Genomic DNA, 24897 nt, shown 5'->3' with positions numbered 1-24897 from the left:
TGGAAAATATTCCTAGGAGGGCCTTTGCCACTGCAGGTGCTGTAGTGGTCCTTAAAGGAATTGCTTCAGGATATCTTGTGGCATGGTCCACTACCACCAAGATAAACCTATTGCCTGAAGCAGTAGGAGGGTCCAGGGGGCCAACTATGTCAACCCCTACCCTTTCAAAGGGAACCCCAACCACAGGCAGTGGAATAAGGGGTGCCTTTGGAGTGCCACCTGTCTTGCCACTGGCTTGACAGGTTTCACAGGACTTACAAAAATCTTTTGTGTCCTCAGACATTCTAGGCCAATGAAACAAGGGGATCAGTCTGTCCCAGGTTTTCATTTGTCCCAGATGCCCAGCTAGGGGAATGTCGTGTGCAAGAGTTAGGAGGAACTTTCTGTACTCCTGAGGAATCACTAATCTCCTGGCAGTTCCAGGTTTAGGATCCCTTGCCTCAGTGTACAAGAGGTTGTCCTCCCAGTAAACTCTGTGAGAGTCACTGACATCCCCATTAGCCTGTTTGACAGCTTGCTGTCTTAGACCCTCTAATGTGGGACAGGTTTTCTGTGCCACACTCAGCTCCTCCCTGGCAGGCCCCCCTTCACCCAAAAGGTCAGCAGTGCCTGCTTGAAGCTCCTCTGGTGTAGGTTCTGCACAGGGAGGGAATTCTTCTTTCTCAGAAGTAGAATCCACTGTAGAGGGAGGGATAGTAGGACGTGGTTTGCTTCTACTAGCCCTAGCTTTAGGGAGCACTTGGTCCATTGTTCCAGGATCCAAGCTTCCCTGTCCTTTTTGCTTTTTGGCCTGAGCCCTTGTCAAAGCAAAAATATGCCCTGGGATGCCCAGCATTGCTGCATGGGCCTCCAACTCCACATCTGACCAAGCTGATGTCTCCAAATCATTCCCTAATAGACAGTCTACAGGTAAATTTGAAGCTACCACAACTTTCTTTGGACCAGTAATCCCCCCCCAGTTGAGATTTACAACAGCCATGGGGTGGCTAAGTGTGTTGTTGTGAGCATCGGTTACTTGGTACTGGTGACCAAGTAGGTGTTGTTCAGGGTGGACCAGTTTCTCTATGACCATAGTTACACTGGCTCCAGTGTCCCTGTAGGCCTGAACCTCAACACCATTTATTAGGGGTAGCTGCTTGTACTTATCCATATTAAGGGGACAAGCAACTAAGGTGGCTAAATCAATAGCCCCCTCAGAGACTAATATAGCCTCTGTGGTCTCCCTAACAAGACCAACCCCAACTAAGTTACCAATAGTGAGCCCAGCTACTCCCTTGGATTGGCTATTAGTAGGTTTGCTCCCACCACCACTGCTATTAGTAGGGACACTAGGTGTAGCAGTAGGGGTTGTAGTGGTAGGAGGCTTGGTGCTTTTCTTTGGACAACTGGGATCTGTTGTCCAATGGCCTTTTATTTTACATAAATAGCACCATGGTTTCTTTTCCTTGTTTTGATTAGAAGAGGATTTGGGCCCACCACCTCCACCAGAGTGTTTTTGTGGGCCTGATGAAGACTCATTTTTAGATTTGTCCCCACCCTTGTCAGAAGACTTACCATCCTTCTTCTTGTTGCCATCTTTGTCACCCCCTGTATGAACTTTTCTGTTCACTCTTGTTCTGACCCATTTGTCTGCCTTCTTTCCCAATTCTTGGGGAGAGGTCAGATCAGAGTCCACCAAGTACTGGTGCAACAAATCAGACACACAATTATTAAGAATATGCTCTCTCAGGATCAAGTTATAAGGCTGTCATAATCAGTAACTTTACTGCCATGTAACCACCCCTCCAAGGCCTTCACTGAATGGTCAATGAAATCAACCCAGTCTTGTGAAGACTCCTTTTTGGTCTCTCTGAACTTTATCCTGTATTGTTCAGTGGTTAAGCCATAACCATCCAGGAGTGCATTCTTAAGAACTTTGTAATCATTAGCTTCATTGTCTTTCACAGTAAGGAGCCTATCCCTACCTTTTCCACTAAATGATAGCCATAGGATAGCAGCCCACTGCCTTTGAGGGACATCCTGTACAGCACAGGCCCTCTCAAGTGCAGCAAACCACTTGTTAATGTCATCCCCCTCCTTGTAAGGGGGAACTATCTTATGCAGATTCCTGGAATCATGCTCTATTGCAGGATGACTATGGGGAATACTGCTGCTGCCACCATGGGTTTCTAAACCCAGTTTCTGTCTCTCCTTCTCTACTTCTAAAGTCTGTCTATCCAAATCCAGCTGTTGCTTCTTGAGCTTCAGTCTGGTTTGTTCCACTCTCAATCTATTGAGCTCCCTTTCTAACAATCTGTCATCAGGGTGGGTGGGAGGGACATGCCTTGAAACAGAAGTATGGTGAGAATGGACAGAAGGAGACCTGTCCCTTACAGAGGGCACCCTAACAGCTTGGCTAACAGAAACATCAGTACCACTGTGGTGAGAATAAATGCTTTTGCTATGATGTGAGACAACACTATTTGTATGGTGTGACTCTTCATCATTACCAACTATGCTAGACTGTCTAGTAATGGGCAGGCTAGGAAGTTTATTTCCTGAATCTTTTCCTGGGGGAGTCCCTGGATCAGATTGGGAACCATTAGCTACTTTTTCTACAGATGGGGCACTTCTAGCCTTATCCTGTTCTCTAAGCATGTTAAGTAACAGTTCCAAGGAAGGATTCTTCCCTACACTCAAACCTCTCTCTATGCAGAGACTCCTTGCTCCTTTCCAGCTAAGGTGATCACATGCAAGTTTGGACAGATCAACATTTTGGCCTGTGCCAGACATTTTTAGAGAGAGTTAAAGTGATAGAAAAAGAGAAAAAAGTTTGTCAGAGCTTTTAGAAAGACAGAGAAAAAAACTTTTAAAACTTTTTAGAACTTTTTAGAAAGTTAGAAGTACTTTTCAGCACTTAGAAAAGAGTGAAAAGAGGAAATGCAAAACCTTTTGGTTATGTGTATATACACTGAACTTGTTTTGTATATTTTTCTCTTATGAAAAGTACAATGACAAGAGTGGTAAGTAGTCTCAAAGCACTTATCCCACCGCTGCACAACCAATGTAGGAGGCTGGACTGGCTTGTAGTGAGTACCTAGGGGTACTTGCACCTTGCACCAGGCCCAGTTATCCCATATTAGTGTATAGGGTGTCTAGCAGCTTAGGCTGATAGATAATGGTAGCTTAGCAGAGCAGCTTAGGCTGAACTAGGAGACGTGTGAAGCTACTACAGTACCACTTAGTGTCATATGCACAATATCACAAGAAAACACAATACACAGTTATACTAAAAATAAAGGTACTTTATTTTTATGACAATATGCCAAAGTATCTCAGAGTGAACCCTCAGTGAGAGAATAGGAAATATACACAAGATATATATACACAATACCAGAAATATGCAGTATAGTCTTAGAAAACAGTGCAAACAATGTATAGTTACAATAGGATGCAATGAGGACACATAGGGATAGGGGCAACACAAACCATATACTCCAAAAGTGGAATGCGAACCACGAATGGACCCCAAACCTATGTGACCTTGTAAAGGGTCGCTGGGACTATTAGAAAATAGTGAGGGTTAGAAAAATAGCCCACCCCAAGACCCTGAAAAGTGAGTGCAAAGTGCACTAAAGTTCCCCAAAGGACAAAGAAGTCGTGATAGGGGAATAAGGCAGGAAAGACACAAACCAACAATGCAACAACGCTGGATTTCCAATCTGGGGTACCTGTGGAACAAGGGGACCAGGTCAAAAAGTCACAAGCAAGTCGGAGATGGGCAGATGGCCAGGAAATGCCAGCTGCGGGTGCAAAGAAGCTTCGACTGGACTGAAGAAGCTGCGGTTTCTGCAGGAACGCAAAGGGCTAGAGACTTCCCCTTTGGAGGACGGATCCCTCGCGCCTTGTAGAGTCGTGCAGAAGTGTTTTCCCGCCGAAAGAATGCCAACAAGCCTTGCTAGCTGCAAATCGTGCGGTTAGCGTTTTTGGACGCTGCTGCGGCCCAGGAGGGACCAGGAGGTCGCAAATTGGACCAGGAGTTAGAGGGGACGTCGAGCAAGACAAGGAGCCCTCTTAGCAGCAGGTAGCACCCAGAGAAGTGCCAGAAACAGGCACTACGAGGATGCGTGAAACGGTGCTCACCCGAAGTTACACAAAGGAGTCCCACGTCGCCGGAGACCAACTTAGAAAGTCGTGCAATGCAGGTTAGAGTGCCGTGGACCCAGGCTTGGCTGTGCACGAAGGATTTCCGCCGGAAGTGCACAGGGGCCGGAGTAGCTGCAAAAGTCGCGGTTCCCAGCAATGCAGTCTAGCGAGGTGAGGCAAGGACTTACCTCTACCAAACTTGGACTGAAGAGTCACTGGGCTGTGGGAGTCACTTGGACAGAGTTGCTGGATTCGAGGGACCTCGCTCGTCGTGCTGAGAGGAGACCCAAGGGACCGGTAATGCAGCTTTTTGGTGCCTGCGGTTGCAGGGGGACGATTCTGTCGACCCACGGGAGATTTCTTTGGAGCTTCTAGTGCAGAGAGGAGGCAGACTACCCCAACAGCATGCACCACCAGGAAAACAGTCGAGAAGGCGGCAGGATCAGCATTACAGAGTTGCAGTAGTCGTCTTTGCTACTATGTTGCAGGTTTGCAGGCTTCCAGCGCGGTCAGCAGTCGATTCCTTGGCAGAAGGTGAAGAGAGAGATGCAGAGTGTAGGAGGCTGGACTGGCTTGTAGTGAGTACCGAGGGGTACTTGCACCTTGCACCAGGCCCAGTTATCCCTTATTAGTGTATAGGGTGTCTAGCAGCTTAGGCTGATAGATAATGGTAGCTTAGCAGAGCAGCTTAGGCTGAACTAGGAGACGTGTGAAGCTACTACAGTACCACTTAGTGTCATATGCACAATATCATAAGAAAACACAATACACAGTTATACTAAAAATAAAGGTACTTTATTTTTATGACAATATGCCAAAGTATCTCAGAGTGTACCCTCAGTGAGAGGATAGGAAATATACACAAGATATATATACACAATACCAGAAATATGCAGTATAGTCTTAGAAAACAGTGCAAACAATGTATAGTTACAATAGGATGCAATGAGGACACATAGGGATAGGGGCAACACAAACCATATACTCCAAAAGTGGAATGCGAACCACGAATGGACCCCAAACCTATGTGACCTTGTAAAGGGTCACTGGGACTATTAGAAAATAGTGAGGGTTAGAAAAATAGCCCACCCCAAGACCCTGAAAAGTGAGTGCAAAGTGCACTAAAGTTCCCCAAAGGACAAAGAAGTCGTGATAGGGGAATAAGGCAGGAAAGACACAAACCAACAATGCAACAACGCTGGATTTCCAATCTGGGGTACCTGTGGAACAAGGGGACCAGGTCCAAAAGTCACAAGCAAGTCGGAGATGGGCAGATGCCCAGGAAATGCCAGCTGCGGGTGCAAAGAAGCTTCGACTGGACTGAAGAAGCTGCGGTTTCTGCAGGAACGCAAAGGGCTAGAGACTTTCCCTTTGGAGGGCGGATCCCTCTCGCCTTGTAGAGTCGTGCAGAAGTGTTTTCCCACCGAAAGAACGCCAACAAGCCTTGCTAGCTGCAAATCGTGCGGTTAGCATTTTTGGACGCTGCTGTGGCCCAGGAGGGACCAGGAGGTCGTAAATTGGACCAGAAGGTAGAGGGGACGTCGAGCAAGACAAGGAGCCCTCTTAGCAGCAGGTAGCACCCAGAGAAGTGCCAGAAACAGGCACTACAAGGATGCGTGAAACGGTGCTCACCCGAAGTTACACAAAGGAGTCCCACGTTGCCGGAGACCAACTTAGAAAGTCCTGCAATGCAGGTTAGAGTGCCGTGGACCCAGGCTTGGCTGTGCACGAAGGATTTCCGCCGGAAGTGCACAGGGGCCGGAGTAGCTGCAAAAGTCGCGGTTCCCAGCAATGCAGTCTAGCGAGGTGAGGCAAGGACTTACCTCCACCAAACTTGGACTGAAGAGTCACTGGACTGTGGGAGTCACTTGGACAGAGTTGCTGGATTCGAGGGACCTCGCTCGTCGTGCTGAGAGGAGACCCAAGGGACCGGTAATGCAGCTTTTTGGTGCCTGCGGTTGCAGGGGGACGATTCCGTCGACCCACGGGAGATTTCTTCGGAGCTTCTAGTGCAGAGAGGAGGCAGACTACCCCCACAGCATGCACCACCAGGAAAACAGTTGGGAAGGCGGCAGGATCAGCATTACAGAGTTGCAGTAGTCGTCTTTGCTACTATGTTGCAGGTTTGCAGGCTTCCAGCGCGGTCAGGAGTCGATTCCTTGGCAGAAGGTGAAGAGAGAGATGCAGAGGAACTCGGATGAGCTCTTGCATTCGTTATCTAAAGAATCCCAAGAGACAGAGACCCTAAATAGCCAGAAAAGAGGGTTTGGCTACCTAGGAGAGAGGATAGGCTAGCAACACCTGAAGGAGCCTATCACAAGGAGTCTCTGACGTCACCTGGTGGCACTGGCCACTCAGAGCAGTCCAGTGTGCCAGCAGCACCTCTGTTTCCAAGATGGCAGAGGTCTGGAGCACACTGGAGGAGCTCTGGGCACCTCCCAGGGGAGGTACAGGTCAGGGGAGTGGTCACTCCCCTTTCCTTTGTCCAGTTTCGCGCCAGAGCAGGGCTAAGGGGTCCCCTGAACCGGTGTAGACTGGCTTATGCAGAATTGGGCACATCTGTGCCCAAGAAAGCATTTCCAGAGGCTGGGGGAGGCTACTCCTCCCCTGCCTTCACACCATTTTCCAAAGGGAGAGGGTGTCACACCCTCTCTCAGAGGAAGTCCTTTGTTCTGCCATCCTGGGCCAGGCCTGGCTGGACCCCAGGAGGGCAGCTGCCTGTCTGAGGGGTTGGTAGCAGCAGCAGCTGCAGTGAAACCCCGGGAAAAGCAGTTTGGCAGTACCAGGGTCTGTGCTACAGACCACTGGGATCATGGGATTGTGCCAACTATGCCAGGATGTTATAGAGGGGGCAATTCCATGATCATAGACATATTACATGGCCATATTCGGAGTTATCATTGTGAAGCTACATATAGGTAGTGACCTATATGTAGTGCACGCGTGTAATGGTGTCCCCGCACTCACAAAGTCCGGGGAATTGGCCCTGAACAATGTGGGGGCACCTTGGCTAGTGCCAGGGTGCCCTCACACTAAGTAACTTAACACCCACCCTTTACCAGGTAAAGGTTAGACATATAGGTGACTTATAAGTTACTTAAGTGCAGTGTAAAATGGCTGTGAAATAACGTGGACGTTATTTCACTCAGGCTGCAGTGGCAGGCCTGTGTAAGAATTGTCAGAGCTCCCTATGGGTGGCAAAATAAATGCTGCAGCCCATAGGGATCTCCTGGAACCCCAATACCCTGCGTACCTCAGTACCATATACTAGGGAATTATAAGGGTGTTCCAGTAAGCCAATGTAAATTGGTAAAATTGGTCACTAGCCTGTTAGTGACAATTTGTAAAGAGAGAGCATAACCACTGAGGTTCTGGTTAGCAGAGCCTCAGTGAGACAGTTAGGCATCACACAGGGAACACATACCTATAGGTCACAAACTTATGAGCACTGGGGTCCTGACTAGCAGGGTCCCAGTGACACATAACAAACATACTGAAAACATAGGGTTTTCACTATGAGCACTGGGCCCTGGCAAGCAGGATACCAGTGAGACAGTGAAAACATCCTGACATACACTCACAAACAGGCCCAAAGTGGGGGTAACAAGGCTAGAAAGAGTCTACTTTCTCACACCTACCCACACAAAGTGAGGTACCAATTTTATCGGGAGACTTGGGGGAACGCTGGGTGGAAGGAAATTTGTGGCTCCTCCCAGATTCCAGAACTTTCTGTCACCGAAATGTGAGCAAAAAGTGTTTTTTTGGCCAAAGTTTGAGGTTTGCAAAGGATTCTGGGTAACAGAACATGGGGAGAGCCCCACAAGTCACCCCATCTTGGATTCCCCTAGGTGTCTAGCTTTCAAAAATACACAGGTTTGGTAGGTTTTCCTTGGTGCCGGCTGAGATAGAGGCCAAAATCCACAGCTAGGCACTTTGCAAAAAACAGGTCTGTTTTCTTTGGGAAAATGTGATGTGTCCACGTTGTGCTTTGGGGCATATCCTGTCACGGGCGCTAGGCCTACCCACACAAGTGAGGTACCATTTTTATCTGGAGTCTTGGGGGAACGCTGGGTGGAAGGAAATTTGTGGCTCCTCTCAGATTCCAGAACTTTCTGTCACCGAAATGTGAGGAAAAAGTGTTTTTTTGGCCCACATTTGAGGTTTGCAAAGGATTCTGGGTAACAGAACCTGGTGAGAGCCCCACAAGTCACCCCATCTTGGATTCCCCTAGGTGTCTAGTTTTCAAAAATGCGCAGGTTTGGTAGGTTTCCTAGGTGCCAGCTGAGCTAGAGGCGAAAATCTACAGCTAGGCACTTTGCAAGAAACACATCAGATTTCAGTGTAAAAATGTGATGTGTCCATGTTGCGTTTCCTGTCGCAAGCATTAGGCCTACCCACGCAAGTGAGGTACCATTTTTATCTGGAGTCTTGGGGGAACGCTGGGTGGAAGGAAATTTGTGGCTCCTCTCAGATTCCAGAACTTTCTGTCACCGAAATGTGAGGAAAAAGTGTTTTTTTGGCCCACATTTGAGGTTTGCAAAGGATTCTGGGTAACAGAACCTGGTGAGAGCCCCACAAGTCACCCCATCTTGGATTCCCCTAGGTGTCTAGTTTTCAAAAATGCGCAGGTTTGGTAGGTTTCCTAGGTGCCAGCTGAGCTAGAGGCGAAAATCTACAGGTAGGCACTTTGCAAGAAACACATCAGATTTCAGTGTAAAAATGTGATGTGTCCATGTTGCGTTTCCTGTCGCAAGCATTAGGCCTACCCACGCAAGTGAGGTAACATTTTTATCGGGAGACTTGGGGGAACACAGAATATCAAAACAAGTGTTATTGCCCCTTGTCTTTCTCTACATTTTTTCCTTCCAAATGTAAGACTTTACGTAAAAAAGACGTCTATTTGAGAAATGCCCTGTAATTCACATGCTAGTATAGGCACTCCAGAATTCAGAGATGTGTAAATAACCGCTGCTTCTCAACACCTTATCTTGGCCCATTTTGGAAATGCAAAGGTTTTCTTGATACCTATTTCTCACGTTTTATATTTCTCCAAATTAATTGTTATGTGCCCGGTATACAATGAAAACCCATTGCAAGGTGCAACTCCTTTATTGGCTCTGGGTACCTAAAGTTCTTCATGAACCGACAAGCCCTATATATACCCACAACCAGAAGAGTCCAGTTGACGTAACAGTATATTGCTTTTTAAAATCGGACATTGCAGGAAAAAGTTACAGAGTAAAACGTGGAGAAAAATGGCTGTTTTTTCATCTCAATTTCAATATTTTTTTATTTAATCTGTTATTTTCTGTAGGAAACCCTTGTAGGATCTACACAAATGACCCCTTGCTGAATTCAGAATTTTGTCTACGTTTTAGAACTGTTTAGGTTTCTGGGATCTAGCATTGGTTTGACACCCTTTTCTGTCACTAACTGGAAGGAGGCTGAAAGCACAAAAAATAGTAAAAATGGGGTATGTCCCAGTAAAATGCCAAAATTGTGTTAAAAAATGGGGTTTTGTGATCCAAGTCTGCCTGTTCCTGAAAGCTGGGAAGATGGTAATTGTAGCACCGCAAACCCTTTTGTTGTTGCCATTTTCAGGGAAAAAAACAGACGCCTTCTTCTGCAGCCCTTTTTTCCCATTTTTTGGAAAAAAACAAAATTGTTGCTGTATTTTGGCTAATTTCTCGGTGTCCTTCAGGGGAACCAACAAAGGCTGGGTACCTCTAGAATCCCTAGGGTGTTGGAAAAAAAGGACGCAAATTTGGCGTGGGTACCTTATGTGGACAAAACGTTATGAGGACCTGAACTGCCTCAAATAGGCAAAAAAAAGGCTCTGCACAGGAGGGGAAAAGGCCTGGCGCGAAGGGGTTAAAGATCTTGCTCTTAGAAATTATATAAAAAGTATTTTTATAAATTCTGGTCTCGAGTTATTGGTGCATGATTGGATTCGTGAGTACAATGACGGAGTGCGGCGCTGCCTAAACCACGACTCTGCATGGAGTCTGCCCTAACCACTCATGCCTTAACCACTGATATGCGCCGTTAAGGCACAGAGTGGTCTAGTTGTGAGGCTGGCAGATCAGGAACAGGAAGGATCAGGAGAGCTAAGTAGGGCTGAGGCAGGGTTTGGCAGGGGAAGTTGTTTTTAAGAATGGGGGTGGCTTTAGGGCTCAGGGCAGGGGTTCAGGGTAGTTTTTTGGCAAGGGGCAGCGCTCTAGGACTCAGGGTAGGGGTAGTGGGGTAGTTTTAAGGTCAGGGGTGGGTTTAGGGGCTCAGGGAGGGGGAGTTTTAAGGGGTGGGGCCAGTTTTACTGCTCAGGGAAGGGGGGGTGGGGTCAGGGTAAATTGTAGCAGTGGACAGGAGGACATCTGGTGTAAGGACACAGGACTGAGGGGCAGCGTAGTTTTTTTGGCAGGGGACACGGTTTTAGGACTCGGGGAGTGAGGTAGTTTTAAGGGCAGGGGCTAGGTTTCAGGGCTCAGAGCGGGCTGTAAAGGGTAGTTTTAAGGGGTGGCAGTCAGTTTTAGGGCTCAGGGCGGGGGGCTGGGGTCAGGGTAGTTTTTTGCAGTGGACAGGCTTTTAGGCCTCAAGGTGGGGGGGTTCGGGGTAGTTTTAGGGCAGTGTGGAATCGGTTTTAGGGCTTAGGTTGGGAGGGATCAGGGCTATTTTGAGAGCAGGGGCTAGGTTTTAGAGCTCAGGTCAGGGGGGTAAGGGGCAGTTTTAGGGAGTGGGTGTTTATTTTAGGGCTTAGGGCATGAGGGCTGGGGTCAGGGTATTTTTCAGCAGGAGTGCTGGGGTATTAGGTGTTAGGGATGAATTTACCATGCATATTCCTTTACCAAAATGGTTTTGCAACTGAATTTGTTGTAAAGGCATGCATACTAAAGGCATGCTGGTAAAGACGCGGTCATTGTTAAGACCGCGTTGTTTAGGCATGCCTGGTTCAGGCATGCATGGTTGTATCATGCAACCAAGATAAAGTATGTGTATCATAACCGTAGAATCCAACATTCATCAAACAGGCAGGTAGTATGTGATGCAAGCAGTCTGATTACAGACCTGTTGCCAAATACCCAGGGCGCATGTGTTGGAAAATGGCTTCTCTGAAGGGTCACCCCAAACTTTTTGCCTTCTTCTTTTTCTGATCTTATTTTTGCTAGCTTTAGGACTCTGGACACTTTACCACTGCTAACCAGTGCTAAAGTGCATGTGCTTGCTCCCTAAAACATGGTAACATTGGCTCATACCCATTTGGCATATTTAGTTTACTTATAGGTCCCTAGTAAAGTGCACTACATGTTCCCAGGGCCTGTAGATTTATTGCTACTAGTGGACCTGCAGCAGTGATTGTGCCACCCACATAAGTAGCCCCTTAAACATGTCTCAGACCTGCCGTTGCAAGGCCTGTGTGGGCAGTTCCACTGCCACTTTGACTTGGCATTTAAAACAACTTGCGAAGCCTTAAACTCTCCTTTTTTGTACATATAAGTTACCCCTAAGGTAGACCCTAGGTAACCCATAGGGAAGGGTGCTGTGTAGGTAAAAGGCAGGGCATGTATGTATGTGTTTTACATGTCCTGGTAGTGAAAAACTAATAAATACTGTGAGGTCTGCTCCTCTCATAGACTAGCATTAGACCTAGCCTAATACACTTTTGAGTGATAGATTCTGATCTGGAAGGAATTGCCCTGTCATGTTTGGTATTGCCAGAATAATAATAGAAAATCCTGCTTACTGGTGCAGTTGGATTTAATATTACTAATTTAGAAATGCCACTTTTTAAAAAGTGGGCATTTGTCTGCACTTAATGCCATCTGTGCCTTACAGCCTGTCTCCAATATACGTCTGGTCTGTGCTGTTTCACAGCTCCCCTTGTGAATTCCACCCAGACAACCACTAACACAGGACACTCAGTCACATCTGTATTCATCTCCATACTGAATGGGACTTCCTGGGCTGAAAGGGTGGAGTGGGCTCACACTTACATTTCAAAGGCCAGTGGCCTGCCCTCACACAAAGGACTGATTAACCCCCACAGGGACCCTGGCAGTTAGGACTGGTCTGAAAGAGGAACTGGTGCACTTCAAAACCACTCTTTGAGGTTTTTCCCACTTCAAAGGCATTTTTGGGTATATAAACTGGATCTCTGAACCCACCACATCAGACACTTCTGGGTTTACACCTGCACTCTGTCAGAGGAACTGCCTGGCTGCCCCATAGGACTCTTCTGGACTGCTTTGCTGAGAAGGACTGCTGCCCTGCTTGTTGCCCTTCTGCCCTGCTGGCTTCCTCCTGAAGTGCTCTCCAAGGGCTTGGATTGAGCTTGCCTCTTATTTCTGAAGTCTCAGGGCCAACAAAGACGTCACCTCTTCAAATAAACTCCTTGTGTGTCAAAAATTGCAGAAATCGACACAAAGCCTGCATCGCAGCTGAGAAATTGCTGCACCGACGACTGGAACAACGCAGTACCGACTTCCTGACTTGAAATTCGACGCAGCGCCTGCCTTGCAACAAGAAATTCGACACATCGCCTACCGGATTGAAGCCGAGCCTCCAGCATGTCAAGGATTTTTAATGCACTGTTCCTGGGCATCAAAATACCCCAGCATAGCAGTGAGGAACCAAGACTGCACACCAGAAAAATGATGCAAATCCTTGTAGCGTGGAAAGAAACAACACATCGTCGGTGCCAAGCCAGAAAATCCGGCACAACACCTTATTTTTCCATGCAACTCCTCCTCTGCGGTCTCTGTGCGTCATTATTTTTGACGCATCCCATGTACTGTGTGTTACAAAGAAACAGCTATTGATTTCTAAGGATTGAGACTCTTTTAAACATTTTAAAAGTGATATTTCAACTTGTGTTTATTGAATCTTTGTCATTTTGACCTATGTATTTTTCTAAGCCTGTGTGGTGTATTTTTCACTGTGTTACTATATGATTTATTGCACAAATACTTTACACATTGCCTTCTAAGTTAAGCCTGACTGCTCAGTTCCAAGATACCAGAGGGTGGGCACAGGATAATTTGGACTGTGTTGTGACTTACCCTGACTAGGATAGTGGTCCCTACTTGGACAAGGGTGTATACCTCTGCCAACTGGAGACCCTAACATAGCATGCATGGCTGTTATATGTTTAGACATTGTGGACTGTATGAGCGGCTATCCGGATGAGATTTTGGAGACGAGTGGCTATTAGGTAATTTTGAATAATATGACTAATTGTACACTTTTGTAGCATTAGAAATCAGTTGTATTAATTACTTCTTAAGGCTATGCATTGTTACTCAATATTTACACCCTATAACCCTTAGACAAAGGAGATATAGGGGGTCATTCTGACCTCGGCGGTAAAAAGCGCTTACCGCCGGTCAGAAGACTGCCATAACAGCGCTGCGGCCTCGGGAAACCGCCACGGTCATTCTGACCCGCAACTGGCAAACCGCCAAAAACCCGACATCCACAAAAGTCCGCCACACCAAAGGTCAGCAAAAAACTGCCGATGACCAAACCTCCACCGTCACGCCAACAGAAATACGCCCATGCCATTCCGACCCACGAATCCACGCGGCGGTCTTTCAACCGCGGTATTCCATTGGCGGTACACACCGCCGCGGTCAAAATACACACACCCTTACAAAACACATCCACAATGGACAATTCGAAATACACACACCTGATACACATACAAACAACACACCCACACACCCAATACAATATAAAACACACACCCACATCACCCACAAACCCTTACGACCACAATAGCGACTGAAGGACAGAGAGAGACAGCACTGCTTATATTAGACCATCACAACATCACCCACACAATTACCACGCACAAAACACCATACACCACCACACACATCACACTCTACAACACATACAACATCCCTCACCTCATCCACCCCACCCCACCCCATGGCACCCCAAAGACACCCCAGGTTCTCTGACGCAGAACTCAGGGTCATGGTGGAGGAAATAGTTCGTGTAGAGCCCCAGCTCTTCGGGGCATAGGTGCAGCACACCACCATTGCCAGGAAGATGGAGCTATGGCAAAGGATAGTCGACAGGGTCAACGCAGTGGGACAGCATCCACGCAATCGGGAAGCGCTGGAACGACCTACGGGGGAAGGTGCGTTCCATGGTATCAAGGCACAACATCGCGGTGCAGAAGACTGGCGGCAGACCCCCACCTACTCCCCCAGAATTCACAGCATGGGAGGAGGAAGTCTTGCACATCCTGCATCCTGAGGGCCTCGCAGGAGTAGGCGGAGGAATGGACTCTGGTGAGTCAAATCTTAACTACTTCATCCCACCCCACCCCACCTGCATCCCAAATCATACCCCCACCCTGACCCCCACCCCCATCACACCAACTCCTTGCAAATGGCTCACCATCACAACCCACCCATCCCAACACCTAGACCTGCATGCTGTAGGAGGCTGGACTGGCTTGTAGTGAGTACCAAGGGGTACTTGCACCTTGCACCAGGCCCAGTTATCCCTTATTAGTGTATAGGGTGTCTAGCAGCTTAGGCTGATAGATAATGGTAGCTTAGCAGAGCAGCTTAGGCTGAACTAGGAGACGTGTGAAGCTACTACAGTACCACTTAGTGTCATATGCACAATACCATAAGAAAACACAATACACAGTTATACTAAAAATAAAGGTACTTTATTTTTATGACAATATGCCAAAGTATCTTAGAGTGTACCCTCAGTGAGAGGATAGGAAATATACACAAGATATATATACACAATAGCAAAAATATGCAGTATAGTCTTAGAAAACAGTGCAAACAATGTATAGTTACAATAGGATGCAATGGGGAAACATAGGGATAGGGGCAACACAAACCATATACTCCAGAAGTGGAATGCGAACCACGAATGGACCCCAAACCTATGTGACCTTGTAGAGGGTCGCTGGGACTATTAGAAAATAGTGAGAGTTAGAAAAATAACCCTCCCCAAGACCCTGAAAAGTGAGCGCAAAGTGCACCAAAGTTCCCCTAAGGACAAAATAGTCGTGTTAGAGGGAGAATGCAAGGAAAACACAAATCAGCAATGCAACAACGATGGATTCCTGTCTGAAGGTACCTGTGGAGCAAGGGGACCAAGTCCAAAAGTCACAAGCAGCTCAGAGATGGGCAGATGCCCAAGAAATGCCAGCGGTTGGTGCAAAGAAGCTCTTACTAGGCTGAAGAACTGTGAATACTGCAGGAACGACAAGGGCTAGAGACTTCCCCTTTGGAGGATGGATCCCCCACGCCTTGGAGAGTCGTGCAGAAGTGTTTTCCCGCCGGATGGACGCCAACAAGCCTTGCTACACGCAAATCGTGCGTTTGGCGTTTTTGGACGCTGCTGGGGCCCAGGAGGGACCAGGAGGTCGCAAATTGGACCTGTAGAGAGAGGGGACGTCGAGCAAGACAAAGAGCCCTCACTGAAGCAGGTAGCACCCGGAGAAGGGCCAGAAACAGGCACTACGAGGATGCGTGAAACGGTGCTCGCCGAAGTTGCACAAAGGAGTCCCACGTCGCCGGAGACCAACTTAGAAAGTCGTGCAATGCAGGTTAGAGTGCCGTGGACCCAGGCTTGGCTGTGCACACAGGATTTCCGCCGGAAGTGCACAGGGGCCGGAGAAGCTTGCAAAGTCGCGGTTCCCAGCAATGCAGCCCAGCGAGGTGAGGCAAGGACTTACCTCCACCAAACTTGGGCTGAAGAGTCACTGGACTGTGGGGGTCACTTGGACGGTGTCGCTGGATTCGAGGGACCTCGCTCGTCGTGCTGAGAGGAGACCCAAGGGACCGGAGATGCAGCTTTTTGGTGCCTGCGGTTGCAGGGGGAAGATTCCGTCGACCCACGGGAGATTTCTTCGGAGCTTCTGGTGCAGAGAGGAGGCAGGCTACCCCCACAGCATGCACAAGCAGGAAAACAGTCGAGAAGGCGGCAGGATCAGCGTTACAGAGTTGCAGTAGTCGTCTTTGCTACTATGTTGCAGGTTTGCAGGCTTCCAGCGCGGTCAGCGGTCGATTCCTTATCAGAAGGTGAAGAGGGAGATGCAGAGGAACTCGGCTGAGCTCATGCATTCGTTATCTAAAGTTTCCCCAGAGACAGAGACCCTAAATAGCCAGAAAAGAGGGTTTGGCTACCTAGGAGAGAGGAAAGGCTACTAACACCTGAAGGAGCCTATCACAAGGAGTCTCTGACGTCACCTGGTGGCACTGGCCACTCAGAGCAGTCCAGTGTGCCAGCAGCACCTCTGTTTCCAAGATGGCAGAGGTCTGGAGCACACTGGAGGAGCTCTGGACACCTCCCAGGGGAGGTGCAGGTCAGGGGAGTGGTCACTCCCCTTTCCTTTGTCCAGTTTCGCGCCAGAGCAGGGGCTAAGGGGTCCCTGAACCGGTGTAGACTGGCTTATGCAGAATTGGGCACCTCTGTGCCCAACAAAGCATTTCCAGAGGCTGGGGGAGGCTACTCCTCCCCTGCCTTCACACCATTTTCCAAAGGGAGAGGGTGTCACACCCTCTCTCAGAGGAAGTTCTTTGTTCTGCCATCCTGGGCCAGGCCTGGCTGGACCCCAGGAGGGCAGATGCCTGTCTGGGGGGTTGGCAGCAGCAGCAGCTGCAGAGAAACCCCAGGAAGGGCAGTCTGGCAGTACCAGGGTCTGTGCTACAGACCACTGGGATCATGGAATTGTCCCAACAATGCCAGGATGGCATAGAGGGGGCAATTCCATGATCATAGACATGTTACATGGCCATATTCGGAGTTACCATGGTGAAGCTACATATAGGTAGTGACCTATATGTAGTGCACGCGTGTAATGGTGTCCCCGCACTCACAAAGTTCAGTGAATTGGCTCTGAACAATGTGGGGGCACCTTGGCTAGTGCCAGGGTGCCCTCACACTAAGTAACTTTGCACCTAACCTTTACCAGGTAAAGGTTAGACATATAGGTGACTTATAAGTTACTTAAGTGCAGTGTAAAATGGCTGTGAAATAACGTGGACGTTATTTCACTCAGGCTGCAGTGGCAGGCCTGTGTAAGAATTGTCAGAGCTCCCTATGGGTGGCAAAAGAAATGCTGCAGCCCATAGGGATCTCCTGGAACCCCAATACCCTGGATACCTCAGTACCATATACTAGGGGATTATAAGGGTGTTCCAGTAAGCCAATGTAAATTGGTAAAAATGGTCACTAGCCTGTCAGTGACAATTTGGAAAGAAATGAGAGAGCATAACCACTGAGGTTCTGATTAGCAGAGCCTCAGTGAGACAGTTAGTCACTACACAGGTAACACTTACAGGCACACTTATGAGCACTGGGGCCCTGGGTTACCAGGGTCCCAGTGACACATACAACTAAAACAACATATATACAGTGAAAAATGGGGGTAACATGCCAGGCAAGATGGTACTTTCCTACACAACCCCCCCCCAAACGAAGGACAATAAGACTAGCCATTACCTGATGAGTCTTCATTGTCTAAGTGGAAATATCTGGAGAGTCCATCTGCATTGGAGTGGCTACTCCCAGGTCTATGTTCCACTGTATAGTCCATTCCCTGTAGGGATATGGACCACCTCAACAATTTAGGATTTTCACCTTTCATTTGTTTTAGCCAAAGTAGAGGTTTGTGGTCTGTTTGAACAATGAAGTGAGTGCCAAACAGGTATGGCCTCAACTTCTTCAGAGCCCAGACCACAGCAAAGGCCTCCCTCTCAATGGCAGACCAACGCTTTTCTCTAGGGGTCAACCTTCTACTAATAAAAGCAACAGGTTGATCCTGGCCCTCAGAATTAAGTTGTGATAGGACTGCCCCTACTCCTAATTCAGATGCATCAGTTTGGACATAGAATTTTTTAGAGTAACAAGGGCTTTTTAGGACAGGTGCAGAGCACATGGCCTGCTTCAGCTCCTCAAAAGCTTTCTGACAGTTTGCTGTACATAATACCTTTTTAGGCATTTTCTTGGATGTGAGGTCATTAAGAGGGGCTGCAATGGAGCCATAGTTCTTAATGAACCTCCTGTAATACCCAGTGAGGCCTAGGAAGGCTCTCACCTGAGTCTGAGTGGTAGGGGGAATCCAATCAATAATAGTTTGGATTTTCCCCTGAAGTGGTGCAATCTGTTCCCCACCAACAAGGTGTCCCAGATAAACCACCTTACCCTGCCCTATCTGGCACTTTGAAGCCTTGATAGTGAGGCCTGCCTTTTGCAGGGCCTCCAAAACTTTCCAAAGGTGGACCAGGTGATCATCCCAGCTGGAGCTAAAGACAGCTATATCATCCAAATATGCTGCACTGAAAGCTTCCAGCCCTTGCAGGACTGTGTTCACCAACCTCTGAAAAGTGGCAGGTGCATTTTTCAAACCAAAAGGCATTACAGTAAACTGGTAATGTCCTCCAATGGTAGAAAATGCAGTCTTAGGTTTAGCATCTTCTGACATTTTGATCTGCCAATACCCTGCAGTCAAATCAAAAGTGCTTAGATACTTGGCAGATGCCAGTGTATCTATTAGCTCATCTGCCCTGGGTATAGGGTGAGCATCTGTTTTGGTTACCAAGTTGAGACCTCTATAGTCTACACAAAACCTCATTTCCTTCTTTCCATCTTTAGAATTGGGTTTTGGTACCAGTACCACAGGAGAAGCCCATGGACTGTCAGAGTGCTCAACCACTCCTAGTTCCAACATCTTCTGAACTTCTTGCTTTATGCAGTCCCTGACATGGTCAGGCTGCCTATAGATCTTACTTTTGACAGGTAAACTGTCTCCAGTATCTATAGTGTGCTCACACCAAGAAGTGGTGCCTGGCACAATGGAGAAGAGTTCTGAAAATTGTCCTAGGAGATTTATGCAATTATCTTTCTGCTCAGCAGTAAGACAATCAGCCAAAACTACACCTTCCACAAGAGCATCTTGTTCTGTGGAAGAGAAGAGATCAGGTAGAGGATCACTGTCTTCTTCCTGTCCCTCATCTGTTGCCATGAGCAGGGTGAGATCAGCCCTGTCATAGTAGGGTTTCAGGCGGTTGACATGGAGCACCCTAAGGGGACTCCTGGCAGTGCCTAAGTCAACCAAGTAGGTGACTTCACCCTTCTTTTCAACAATTGTGTGTGGACCACTCCATTTATCTTGGAGTGCTCTTGGGGCCACAGGCTCCAAGACCCACACTTTCTGCCCTGGTTGGTACTGAACCAAAACAGCCTTCTGATCATGCCATTGCTTCTGGAGCTCTTGGCTGGCCTGAAGGTTTTTACTGGCCTTTTTCATGTACTCAGCCATCCTTGATCTGAGGCCAAGTACATAATCCACAATATCCTGCTTAGGAGCTTTTAAAGGTTGTTCCCAACCCTCCTTTACAAGTGTGAGTGGACCCCTAACAGGGTGTCCAAAAAGAAGTTCAAAGGGGCTGAAGCCCACTCCTTTCTGGGGTACCTCCCTGTAGGCAAAAAGGAGGCATGGTAGAAGGATATCCCATCTCCTGCGGAGTTTTTCAGGGAGTCCCATAATCATGCCTTTGAGAGTTTTATTAAATCTCTCCACCAGTCCATTTGTTTGTGGATGATAGGGTGTTGTGAACTTGTAAGTTACACCACACTCCTTCCACATGGCCTTTAAGTATGCAGACATGAAATTGCTTCCTCTGTCTGATACTACTTCCTTTGGGAAGCCCACCCTGGAAAATATTCCCAGGAGGGCCTTTGCCACTGCAGGAGCTGTAGTGGTCCTTAAAGGAATAGCTTCAGGATATCTTGTGGCATGGTCCACTACCACCAAGATAAACCTATTGCCTGAAGCAGTAGGAGGGTCAAGGGGGCCAACTATGTCAACCCCTACCCTTTCAAAGGGAACCCCAACCACAGGCAGTGGGATAAGGGGTGCCTTTGGAGTGCCACCTGTCTTGCCACTGGCTTGACAGGTTTCACAGGACTTACAAAAATCTTTTGTGTCCTCAGACATCCTAGGCCAATGAAACAGTGGTACCAATCTGTCCCAAGTTTTCATTTGACCCAGGTGCCCAGCTAAGGGAATGTCATGTGCCAGTGTTAGGAGGAACTTTCTGTACTCCTGAGGAATCACTAATCTCCTGGCAGCTCCAGGTTTAGGATCCCTTTGCTCAGTGTACAAGAGGTTGTCCTCCCAGTAAACTCTGTGTGAGTCACTGACATCCCCATTAGCCTGTTTGACAGCTTGCTGTCTGAGACCCTCTAATGTGGGACAGGTTTGCTGTGCCACACTCAGCTCCTCTCTGGCAGGCCCCCCTTCACCCAAAAGCTCAGCAGTGTCTGCTTCCAGCTCCTCTGGTGTAGGTTCTGCACAGGGAGGGAATTCTTCTTCCTCAGAAGTAGAATCCACTGTAGAGGGAGGGATAGTAGGAAGTGGTTTGCTTCTACTAGCCCTAGCTTTAGGGAGCACTTGGTCCATTGTTCCAGGATCCAAGCTTCCCTGTCCTTTTTGCTTTTTGGCCTGAGCCCTTGTCAAAGCAAAAATATGCCCTGGGATGCCCAGCATTGCTGCATGGGCCTCCAACTCCACATCTGACCAAGCTGATGTCTCCAAATCGTTCCCTAATAGACAGTCTACAGGTAAATCTGAAGCTACCACAACTTTCTTTGGACCAGATACCCCCCCCCAGTTGAGATTTACAACAGCCATGGGGTGGCTTTGTGTTATGTTGTGAGCATCGGTTACTTGGTACTGGTGTCCAAGTATGTGTTGTTCAGGGTGCACCAGTTTCTCAATCACCATTGTGACACTGGCACCTGTGTCCCTGTAGGCCTGGACCTCAACACCATTTATTAGGGTTAGTTGCTTGTACTTCTCCAAGTTATGGGGGCAAGCAACCAAAGTGGCTAAGTCAATAGCCCCTTCAGAGACTAAAGTAGCCTCTGTGGTCTCCCTAATCAGACCAACCCCAACTAAATTACCAAAAGTGAGCCCAGCTACTCCCTTGGATTGGCTATTAGTAGGTTTGCTCCCACCACCACTGCTATTAGTAGGGACACTAGGTGTAGCAGTAGGGGTTGTAGTGGTAGGAGCTGTGGTGCCTTTCTTTGGACAACTGGGATCTGTTGTCCAATGGCCTTTTATCTTACATAAATAGCACCATGGTTTCTTTTCCTTGTTCTGATTAGAGGAGGGTTTGGGCCCACCACCCCCACCAGAGTGTTTTTGTGGGCCTGATGAAGACTCATTTTTAGATTTGTCCCCACCCTTGTCAGAAGACTTACCATCCTTCTTTTTGTTGCCATCTTTGTCACCCCCTGTATGAACTTTTCTGTTCACTCTTGTTCTGACCCATTTGTCTGCCTTCTTTCCCAATTCTTGGGGAGAGGTCAGATCAGAGTCCACCAAGTACTGGTGCAACAAATCAGACACACAATTATTAAGAATATGCTCTCTCAGGATTAAGTTATACAGGCTGTCATAATCAGTAACTTTACTGCCATGTAACCACCCCTCCAAGGCCTTCACTGCCTGGTCAATGAAATCAACCCAGTCTTGTGAAGACTCCTTTTTGGTATCTCTGAACTTGATCCTATACTGTTCAGTGGTTAAGCCATAACCATCCAGGAGTGCATTCTTAAGAACTTGGAAATTGTTAGCATCATTTTCTTTTACAGTAAGGAGCCTATCCCTACCTTTTCCAGTAAATGATAGCCATAGGATAGCAGCCCACTGCCTTTGAGGGACATCCTGTACAGCACAGGCCCTCTCAAGTGCAGCAAACCACTTGTTAATGTCATCCCCCTCCTTGTAAGGGGGAACTATCTTATGCAGATTCCTGGAATCATGCTCTTTTGCAGGATGACTATGGGGAATACTGCTGCTGCCACCATGGGTATCTAAACCCATTTTCTGTCTTTCCCTCTCTATTTCTAAAGATTGTCTATCCAAATCCAGCTGTTGCTTCTTGAGCTTCAGTCTGGTTTGCTCCACTCTCAATCTATTGAGCTCCCTTTCCAACAATCTGTCATCAGGGTGGGTGGGAGGGACATTTCTAGATACAGAGGTATGATGGGAATGAACAGAAGGAGACCTGTCCCTTACAGAGGGCACCCTAACAGCTTGGCTACCAGTATAATGTGAGAGCACATCATCAGTATGATGTGATTCAACCTCTGTACCAACTATGCTAGACTGTCTAGTAATGGGCAGGCTGAGAAGTTTCTTTCCTGAACCTTTTCCTGGGGGAGTCCCTGGATCAGATTGAGAACCATTAGCTACTTTTTCTACAGATTGGGCACTTATGGCCTTATCCTGTACTCTAAGCATATTAATTAACAGTTCTAAGGAAGGATTCTTCCCTACACTCAAACCTCTCTCTATGCAGAGACTCCTTGCTCCTTTCCAGCTAAGGTGATCATATGCAAGTTTGGACAGTTCAACTTTTTGGCCTGTGCCAGACATTTTTTTGAGAGAGTTAAAGTGATAGACAAAGAGAAAAAGTTTTCAGAACTTTTTGGAAAGACAGAAAAAAACTTTTTAAACTTTTAAGAACTTTGTGAAAGTTTAGAAGTACTTTTCAGCACTTAGAAAAGAGTGAAAAGAGGAAATGCAAAACTTTTTGGCTATGTGTATATACACTGACCTTGTTTTGTATATTTTTCTCTTATGAAAAGTACAATGACAAGAGTGGTAAGTAGTCTCAAAGCACTTATCCCACCACTGCACAACCAATGTAGGAGGCTGGACTGGCTTGTAGTGAGTACCAAGGGGTACTTGCACCTTGCACCAGGCCCAGTTATCCCTTATTAGTGTATAGGGTGTCTAGCAGCTTAGGCTGATAGATAATGGTAGCTTAGCAGAGCAGCTTAGGCTGAACTAGGAGACGTGTGAAGCTACTACAGTACCACTTAGTGTCATATGCACAATACCATAAGAAAACACAATACACAGTTATACTAAAAATAAAGGTACTTTATTTTTATGACAATATGCCAAAGTATCTTAGAGTGTACCCTCAGTGAGAGGATAGGAAATATACACAAGATATATATACACAATAGCAAAAATATGCAGTATAGTCTTAGAAAACAGTGCAAACAATGTATAGTTACAATAGGATGCAATGGGGAAACATAGGGATAGGGGCAACACAAACCATATACTCCAGAAGTGGAATGCGAACCACGAATGGACCCCAAACCTATGTGACCTTGTAGAGGGTCGCTGGGACTATTAGAAAATAGTGAGAGTTAGAAAAATAACCCTCCCCAAGACCCTGAAAAGTGAGTGCAAAGTGCACCAAAGTTCCCCTAAGGACAAAATAGTCGTGTTAGAGGGAGAATGCAAGGAAAACACAAATCAGCAATGCAACAACGATGGATTCCTGTCTGAAGGTACCTGTGGAGCAAGGGGACCAAGTCCAAAAGTCACAAGCAGCTCAGAGATGGGCAGATGCCCAAGAAATGCCAGCGGTTGGTGCAAAGAAGCTCTTACTAGGCTGAAGAACTGTGAATACTGCAGGAACGACAAGGGCTAGAGACTTCCCCTTTGGAGGATGGATCCCCCACGCCTTGGAGAGTCGTGCAGAAGTGTTTTCCCGCCGGATGGACGCCAACAAGCCTTGCTACACGCAAATCGTGCGTTTGGCGTTTTTGGACGCTGCTGGGGCCCAGGAGGGACCAGGAGGTCGCAAATTGGACCTGTAGAGAGAGGGGACGTCGAGCAAGACAAAGAGCCCTCACTGAAGCAGGTAGCACCCGGAGAAGTGCCAGAAACAGGCACTACGAGGATGCGTGAAACGGTGCTCGCCGAAGTTGCACAAAGGAGTCCCACGTCGCCGGAGACCAACTTAGAAAGTCGTGCAATGCAGGTTAGAGTGCCGTGGACCCAGGCTTGGCTGTGCACACAGGATTTCCGCCGGAAGTGCACAGGGGCCGGAGAAGCTTGCAAAGTCGCGGTTCCCAGCAATGCAGCCCAGCGAGGTGAGGCAAGGACTTACCTCCACCAAACTTGGGCTGAAGAGTCACTGGACTGTGGGGGTCACTTGGACGGTGTCGCTGGATTCGAGGGACCTCGCTCGTCGTGCTGAGAGGAGACCCAAGGGACCGGAGATGCAGCTTTTTGGTGCCTGCGGTTGCAGGGGGAAGATTCCGTCGACCCACGGGAGATTTCTTCGGAGCTTCTGGTGCAGAGAGGAGGCAGGCTACCCCCACAGCATGCACAAGCAGGAAAACAGTCGAGAAGGCGGCAGGATCAGCGTTACAGAGTTGCAGTAGTCGTCTTTGCTACTATGTTGCAGGTTTGCAGGCTTCCAGCGCGGTCAGCGGTCGATTCCTTATCAGAAGGTGAAGAGGGAGATGCAGAGGAACTCGGCTGAGCTCATGCATTCGTTATCTAAAGTTTCCCCAGAGACAGAGACCCTAAATAGCCAGAAAAGAGGGTTTGGCTACCTAGGAGAGAGGAAAGGCTACTAACACCTGAAGGAGCCTATCACAAGGAGTCTCTGACGTCACCTGGTGGCACTGGCCACTCAGAGCAGTCCAGTGTGCCAGCAGCACCTCTGTTTCCAAGATGGCAGAGGTCTGGAGCACACTGGAGGAGCTCTGGACACCTCCCAGGGGAGGTGCAGGTCAGGGGAGTGGTCACTCCCCTTTCCTTTGTCCAGTTTCGCGCCAGAGCAGGGGCTAAGGGGTCCCTGAACCGGTGTAGACTGGCTTATGCAGAATTGGGCACCTCTGTGCCCAACAAAGCATTTCCAGAGGCTGGGGGAGGCTACTCCTCCCCTGCCTTCACACCATTTTCCAAAGGGA

Source organism: Pleurodeles waltl, unplaced genomic scaffold, assembly GCF_031143425.1.
Source record: "Pleurodeles waltl isolate 20211129_DDA unplaced genomic scaffold, aPleWal1.hap1.20221129 scaffold_37, whole genome shotgun sequence".
Classification (NCBI taxonomy): Eukaryota; Metazoa; Chordata; class Amphibia; order Caudata; family Salamandridae; genus Pleurodeles; species Pleurodeles waltl.
Note: the sequence above shows the minus strand (reverse complement) of the source record.